Below are 8709 nucleotides of genomic sequence, written 5' to 3' on the forward strand. Positions count from 1 at the left end.
GATGAAGCTAGAATATGGTAGATTTAAAACAAACAGGAGAAAGTTTTTCTTTACTCAGCGTGTATTGGACTCTGGAACTCGTTGCTGGAAAATGTAGTGACAGCAGCTGGCCTTACGGAGTTTAAAGGGGTTTGGACAGATTCTTGAGGGAAAAGTCCATTGAACATTATTAAAAAGTAATTTTATTTTTGGGGGGGGGAGGGGGGTTGCCGGGTTCTTGGGGCCTGGATCGGCCGCTGTCAGAGACAGGATGCTGGGCTTGATGGACTATTGGTCTTTTCCCAGTATGCCGGTGCTTATGTTCTTATGTTCTCAGTTAGGCATGAGCATTTACAACAGCTTTTGGCAGGCCTACGTGCTCGAACCCAAAGCTAGGCGCGGGAAGCAAACCAAGCTACTGTTCTATACAGAGCATCACTTTACAGAATACTATCTTAACAAGGATCATAACAGCATCTAACTTTGGGTGCCATTTACTGAATCTGGCGCTGGGGTTACTAAAATCAGTACCTTCGGGGTCCTTTTACTAAGCCACAGTAGGGCTACCGCGCAGGTAGCACACACCAAATCGACTCTACTGCCGGGGTAGTGCGGGTGCCTGGCAGTAGCTCCGAAGTTGGCTTATGCAGTTTCCTGTGGTAGAAAATAATTTTCTATATTCTATCGTGGGGGCGTTCCCAGCGGTAATCATCAGTGCGCCCCACTTTGCCGCGCGTTCCCTGATTAGTGCACAAGTAGCGCATGAGCCTTTACCGACAAGTAAACAGGTGGTGGTAACAGCTCAGGCAGTAAATAGCCGCACGCTACTTTTAATATGAGCGCACGGCCAGTTACTGCCTCATGTTATAAAAGGCCTTTTTACCCGCTGCAATAGAAAAATGGCCCCAGCACGTGCCAATTTCACGCACCCCAAACTAGCACAGGCCAATTTTACCGCCAGCTTAGTAAAATGGCCCCTTTGTGAATCAGGCCTTTGGTATTCTAATGTGAATTCAGGATTAAAATGTAAAAACACAATTCAATGCCACTGACAGTCAGGTCACACCTCTCACACACCAGATGCAGAGCTGCTCCTGGATATGAAACTGGCAGTAAATGATCGATTTCTGAATCACCTCTTACAAGTGCCTTCTGTTTCACAGAATATCTTTTTTGAAGTCAGGTTCCACGCAGCTGCAATGTATGTTTGCAGCAGGAAGACATCTAAAAGTTTAACAGCCAGCAGTGTCGGCCCGGTACACAGTGCCAGTCCAGATTCTCAATGCACAGCCCCACTGTCTGCAATGGTAAACTAGGGAGTATAGGAGATCATGGGAGTGGTTCATTCATTGCGGGTTATGATAGGATGTTCTGTCATTTTGAATGAGAGTTAAATCTGAGTAGTAATATATAAGAAATTAAAAAAAACAACAGTTAACATAGAAACATAAAACAAATCTCTATATACTATGCAAAGTGCTTAGGTAGCATTTCTACACTGGTTGTTCCATGGTCTCTGAGGAAACCCATTAACCATCTGCTTCAGAACTACCAGTTCAAACCTGAATTATCATAGAGCTCTGTTGCACTGTTTTTATAGTCTGCTTGCTGTACAGCTATCCTGCTGGGTTGATGGAAATAGGAAACATGCCCTAGTGTCCAGGCTACACTGTATTGATTCTTAACACAAGCAGCAGTCAAGAATGGCACAAGGTTGTGGTTCCGGATGCACAGAGAACTTGTTTAATTGTTGATTGGGAGATAATTACAGGGGATTTACAGGAGCTATTTAGGCTGCAATGTATGAACAAAGGTTATATGAATAATGTCATTTAGATTTGTTGATTCACAGAACGTAAAGTCATCCCATATAGCAAGGAATGGTACATTCCAATCAACCCTCTGCAGTGATTCAGATGTGACACAATGCCAGTAGAGGATATACAGAGAGTTGTGGATTTTCTAGAGCAGAGGTTCATAACCCAGTCTTCGGGGCACATCAAGCCAGTCTGGTTTTCCATAAATATTTATTCAATACAACATTATAACATACATATCTTCACCTACCACATTCACACACTTTCCGCTGTTACTCTTGGGCTAAACGCTTAATGCTGAAAACTTCAGAAATAATTGTTCATAATAAAACTTCTGCGGTCAGCAAAGGCTGACTAAAATCACACTAACTATTGTGTCCATCAACATTTAGGTGAACGGCAGCAAACTTCCAGAAACACGTTTTTATCATCAAATAAAGGGTAGTCAATGAGTCTCTCCGACCATGTTATGAATCTTCTCAAATAGGTAAAGAAATGTCCTCATCCAAGACTGCTCATAAAGCGCTGCATTCACTTCATTCCATCCGTATTTCCAGTTCCCATATGTCGATGGCATAACCAGCATCAAGAGTCCCTTAAGTCGTAGTTGGAAATAAACAATGATAGCTCCTCTGCTCCCCTATTGATATAGGTTATTCCAGTTTTTTGGTTTTTTTCCCCCCAAGTTTGTGGTTTAATAATTTTCCATAAATATAAACGTAACATGAATATACATGAGGTAAATTTGCATGCACTATCTTCATTGAATGGGATAGCTAGGATTGAATGGGTCCCTATAACATCATCTCTCCTAAGCTAGTGGGGCCGGAATGGGGGGGGGGGGAATTCTTCATAGTCAGAATCCTACAGAAACTAAACAGTAGCAGACTTCTATCACTCCTGCAGAACACAAAAAGAGCCTGAAATCATAAAGAAACTCCAAACCGCTCAAAACACCGCAGCCAGACTGATTTTTGGAAAAATGAAATACGAAAGCACCAAACCCCTACGAGAAAAACTACATTGGCTCCCATTCAAAGAACGGATTGCCTTCAAAATCTGTACTCTAGTGCATAAAATCATCTATGGTGAGACCCGGGATACATGACAGACCTCATTGACCTTCCAGCCAGAAACACAAGATCAACACGCACATACCTAAACCTGCACCACCCAAGATGCAAAAGAATTAAATACAAATCAACCTATGCATCCAGCTTCTCCATTATAAGCACGCAACTATGGAACGCACTACCAAACACCTTGAAAACAACACACGACCTATCAAACTTTCAGAAATCACTAAAAACTTACTTATTCAAAAAGGTATACCCTGATGACCAAACTTAAATGCCTCGCTCCCAGAACACAATGAAACTAAGACTTGAATTGATCACAACTCAACCCTTCCTCCTTATTCCCTGGTGTGTTTATCCTACACGAACTTTCTACATTGTCATTCTGTATCTGCTATACCGGAACTGGCGATCACCATCACAGTTACTATCAGGCTTATTTTTGAAAGTGATCGTCGGGCATCTTCCGACATAAATCGGGAGATGGCCGGCGATCTCTCAAAAGCTGTGAAATCGGTATAATCGAAAGCTGCTTTTTTGACACCATCACTGCTTTCCCATTGCCGAGCCGGTGAAAGTTCAAGGGGGTGTGTCGGCAGCATAGTGAAGGTGGGACATGGGCAGGCATGGGCATGGCTACTAGATGGCCGGCTTTCACGGATAATGGAAAAAAAGTGGTGTTAATTAGTATAGCGCCGGGTTTACTTGGTCCTTTTATTTTCACGACCAAGCCTCAAAAAGGTGCCCCAACTCACCAGATGACCACCGGAGGGTATGGGGGATGATCTCCCCATACTCCCCTAGTGGTCACCAACCCCCTTCCACACTAAGAAAATAAAAATAAAAACCTTTTTTGCCAGCCTGTATGCCAGCCTCAAATGTCATACCCAGCTCCCCGGAGCAGTTTTTAATGGGTGCAGTGCACTTCAGGCAGGCAGACCCAGGTCCACCCCCCCCCCTACCTGTTACACTTGTGGTGGTAAGTGTTGAGCCCTCCAACCCGCCCCCCCCCAAAACCCACTGTACCCACATGTAGGTGCCCCCCTTCACCCATAAGGGCTATGGTAATGGTGTAGAGTTGTGGGGAGTGGGTTTGGGGGGGATTTGGGGGGCTCAGCACCCAAGGTAAGGGAGCTATGCACCTGGGAGCTATTTGTGTATTTTTTTTTTAATTTTGGAAGTGCCCCCTAGGGTGCCCGATTGGTGTCCTGGCATGTCAGGGGGACCAGTGCACTACAAATGTTGGCTCCTCCCATGACCAAATGCCTTGGATTTCGCCGAGTTTGAGATGGCCGGCATTTTTTTCCATTAGCGCTGAAAAACAAAACCGGCCATCTCAAACCTGGTGAACTCTGGCATTTGGCTGGGCCAAACCATATTATCGAAAGAAAAGATGGCCGGCCATCTTTTTCGATAATACGGTTACTGCCAGCTGTTGCGTCGCCGCCAAAATAGATTGCCGGCGACCTATTTCGCCAGCGCCGTTCGATTATGCCCCTCCACGTAAGCCACATTGAGTCTGCAAATAGATGGGAAAATGTGGGATACGCGTGCAATAAATAAATGCAGAATTAGCAGCCACTAACTAGATATAGGAGCTCTGGGAAGTCTGAATGCAATGCAACACTGGAAAAACAGAAATGCATTTTCTTCTGTACTGTATATGATTTTTTTTTTTTTAAATATCCACACAATCTGCAAATTCTCGGCGGGTTACAAGTGCAACATACACATTCAAAGATAACAGAAAGTTATTAGGATCGTCCATCTCAAAAGCTGATATATTCCAGTCAATTAATTGAAAATAAAATGCTCCAATCTCTCCTTTCAACTTTTCTTCTGTTATCTTCCACAGGAGCTAATGTTTCAAAACGATTGGGGGTGATAAAGGGAAAGGGAAGGGAAATGGGACTTGATATACTGCCTTTCTGAGGTTTTTGCAACTACATTCAAAGCAGTTTACATATATTCAGGTACTTATTTTGTACCAGGGGTAACAGAGGGTTAAGTGATTTGCCCAGAGTCACAGGGAGCTGCAGTGGGAATCAAACTCAGTTCCCCAGGATCAAAGTCCACTGCACTAACCACTAGGCTACTCCTCCACTAGAAACCACTAACCAGTAGAAATTACCCCTCCCTGGATACAGTCAAAGAGTTTGAGCAATATTAGGGTTGCTTAAGCACCCACAGAGCTGGCACCTATATATTATCTTCATCTAAGTTCTTTTATTTTTATTTATTTTTTCTTACTTCTCCTGTCTGAGTGGAGGAGTAGCCTAGTAGTTAATGCAGTGGACTTTGATCCTGGGGAACTGAGTTTGATTCCCACTGCAGCTCCTTGTGACTCTGGGCAAGTCACTGAACCCTCCATTGCCCCTGGTACAGAATAAGTACCTGAATATATGTAAACTGCTTTGAATGTAGTTGCAAAAGGCAGTATATCAAGTCCCTTTCCTCTTTACATCTGTCTCTGACATTGTTTCCCTTAATCATTTTTCTCTGTTTCTTTCTTCTGTGCATCATCACTTAACAACTGGACTTTATCCCTCATTCTCCTCTTCTCTCACCCTCTAGTCTTGTTTCCCTCTTTATCACATCCTATTTTTCCATGAGCTTTCCATTTTCTGCTCTTGCCCTTCCCCAGCCCTCATTTATCTTCCTTCAACTCTCATTCCCTCACCAACTCAGCTCTTTACTTGTCATCCAACCCCTCCTGGTATCCTGCCCTTTTCATAAGAACACAAGAACATAAATGTTGCCATACTGAGACAGACCGAAGGTCCATCAAGCCCAGTATCCTGTTTCCAACAGTGGCAATCCAGGTCACAAGTATGTGGCAAGATCCCGAACAAGAGTAAAACAGATTTTTTGCTGCTTATTAATAGCTTTTGGACTTTTCTTTTAGGAAATTATCCAATTAGCCAAACCTTTTTTAAACCCTGCTAAGCTAACTGGTTTTACCACATTCTTTAGCAATGAATTCCAGAGTTTAATTACACGTTAAGTGAAGAAATATTTCCTCTGGTTTGTTTTAAAGTTACTACTTAGTAGCCTCATTGCATACCCCCACTATTTTTGGAAAGAGTAAACAAGTGATTCACATCTACCCGTTCCACTCCACTCAGTATTTTATAGACCTCTATCATATTCTCCCCCTCAGCCATCTTTTCTCCAAGCTGAAGAGCCCTAGCCACTTTAGCCTTTCCTCATAGGGAAATCATTCCATCCCCTTTATTATTTTTGTCACCCTTCTCTGTGACCAGAATTGCACACAGTATTTGAGGTGTGGTCACACCATGGAGCGATACAAAGACATTATAACGTCCTCATTTTTGTTTTCCATTCCTTTCCTAATAATACCTAACATTCTATTTGCTTTATTAGCTGCTACAGCACACTGAGCAGAGGGTTTCAACGTATCATCAATGATGACACCTAGATCCCTTTCCTGGTTGGTAACTCCTAATGTGGAACCTTACATCACATAACTATAGTTCAGGTTCCTCTTTCCCACATGCATCACTTTGCACTTGCTCACATTAAACGTCACCTGCCATTTAGATACCCAGTCTCATAAGGTCCTCTTGCACTTTTTCACAATCCTCTTGCAGTTTAAAAACTTTGAATAACTGTGCATGCAAATGTCTCTCATGAATATTCATTGTGGATATCCTGAAAACCTGACTGACTGGCTGGGGTGCCTCCAGGTTTGGGAACCACTGGACTAGTCCAATAAGCTTTCATCTCATTTTCCACTTTCAAGTGCCTGAACTGAGCATGCAGTAGAGTGCCGGCATCGGCAGCTAAAGGATGCTGCCATCTTCTGCACTGCTCAAACAGCACAGTAGGGGGTCGGGCAGTGAACCTCTTTGGCTGGTGAGACGTGGGCATTTCTGCCAATGATTCAACCAGTGCCACAATTTTGGATGGGGCTTAAGCCCAAAGTGGGCAGTGGAGGCTGAGGCCCCCTTGTGGTTACACCCCTGGGGAAAATAGATACTGGATATGGGGTGTAAGAGAGTTCTCGGAAATACTGCCGATTACCCATCCCTGCTGTCTCTAGTGTAAATAAGGTATTTTCTGGAATGGCCATGGGATTGAGGTGTGTCAGGGGGTGGAGCCATGAGAGAGTGGGTGGGGCTGAGGCAGAGTGGGGCGGGGCTTGGATATGTACTAAAATTTCCCTCTCAAAAATCAGGCCCCTTGGCAGCTCTGGATTATGAAGACTTAAATGTAAACTAGGATGTCTTGACAGATGCATCACACAAACACCTATGGACAGCAGCAGCCCCATTTTCACAGATGGGGAGGGGGGTGTAGATTTGAACACCAGGTGTCTCACATAATGTTAGCTCTATATCCAAAGTTTCAGCCTTTGTGTTTCTATTCGGTTGATGCAGTTGTTTGCTTCAGCTCCGATACCATCACCTGATAGGTTGTAGTCAAGCTTTCACTCCCTGGATAAATTACCCAGAGGAACCTTTTCATGGGGTTCAAAGGCCTTGTTCTCAGTACCTGCAGAAGAAGGTAGAGTTGAAATCAGACTCAAGCTAGGAAAACTGTGAGATATTTTTTAGTGCAAGAGCTTCTGCAGGGAAGAAACATAAATGAAAAATATTGAACACATTTTAGAAGAGTAAGATGGTCACTTTGAAACAGAGAATGTGATTCTAATTTATCTAGGACTCTCCATTTAGGTACATTAACTTAGGGGAAGGTCAGTTCCCGTCACTTATGGCCAAAGAGCTGTAGGACTATAATCAAACGTTGTAGGTTATTTTACAGAGAAGTCATCCGCTCGTTTTTCTAGTTTTGGGGGACCTGAAAACTGAACTTGCAAACTGCAGCCCTAAAAATTCATCTGAGAAAGGCAAAGCTACTTAAAATGCTCTGCCCTTTCTCTGATTAGTATTGGATCTTTGCTTAATTGAACTTTGCCTTCTTTCCTATTTCCCTTTATTACACTCTGTCACTGTAGAAGTAAAGCATGGTGTAAACCTACTTAATAGCTGCTGATTCCAATGGACCATCTGAAAGTGCTCGAGTATCTCTCAGGCAACTCTCATTCTTTACCCAAGGCTTCCCATATATCTCCCACATGTGCCGTTACCACCCACTTAAGAGGAAAAGCACTTCCTGCAATTTATTTGATCTAACATTGCTCAAGGTCAGGTATTCCCTCCCTCCCTTCCCCCTTCCGAGAGTGACCACAGTAGTACAATCCAGCGGACTGGTCAGTGTGTTCAGGAGGAGATTCAGTGAGTCTCAAGAAAGAGTCTGAGGAACAGTCTTGACGAGGTTGGGAGTGGGAGCAGAAGAATATTGTCTGCTGGATCTCTGAACACTTCTAGGTCTAGGAAGAAGAATTGGAGTCTTCTGTCCCCAAGTCTGGAGGGAAGGAGAAATTCAGTCTACTGTCTCTAAAGTGTCCTGGGAGTTGAAGAGAAAGGCAGCCTGCTTTTGTCTGTCTAGTGGAGTGCAGAGGGGTTTTTGTATGGGGGCAGGGCCGTGCCTAGGGTCTCTGGCGCCCCCCTGCAGACTATCAGTTGGCGCCCCCCCCCCCCCCCCCCCCGGTGAAAATGATCGCTCACCACTTGCTACACTGACAGGAATTGTCAGCAATATTCTTAGAAACAAATTGCTATACATTGCAAAATAAGATAGCAGATGTAAATTCTCAAAGTAGACATATTCCAAACGCTAAAATGAAAATAAAATGATTTTTTTCTACCTTTGTTGTCTGGTGACTTTCTTTTTCCGATCATGCTGGCCCAGTATCTGAGTCTGCTGCTATCTGTCCTCTTAACTCCATTTCCAGGGCTTCCTTTCCATTTATT

At 43.7% G+C, this 8709-nt stretch overlaps 1 long non-coding RNA gene across 1 annotated transcript; it reads right to left on the reverse strand.

The window, feature by feature from the left end:
- Nucleotides 1-490: 490 nt before the first annotated feature.
- LOC115456792 lies at nt 491-2648 on the reverse strand. The gene is made up of 3 exons (XR_003939917.1): nt 2163-2648; nt 1514-1516; nt 491-577 (listed from the first exon to the last, which is right to left on the reverse strand). It is a non-coding gene; the product is annotated as an uncharacterized LOC115456792 (long non-coding RNA).
- Nucleotides 2649-8709: the final 6061 nt, after the last annotated feature.

Source organism: Microcaecilia unicolor, chromosome 13, assembly GCF_901765095.1.
Source record: "Microcaecilia unicolor chromosome 13, aMicUni1.1, whole genome shotgun sequence".
Lineage (NCBI taxonomy): Eukaryota > Metazoa > Chordata > Amphibia > Gymnophiona > Siphonopidae > Microcaecilia > Microcaecilia unicolor.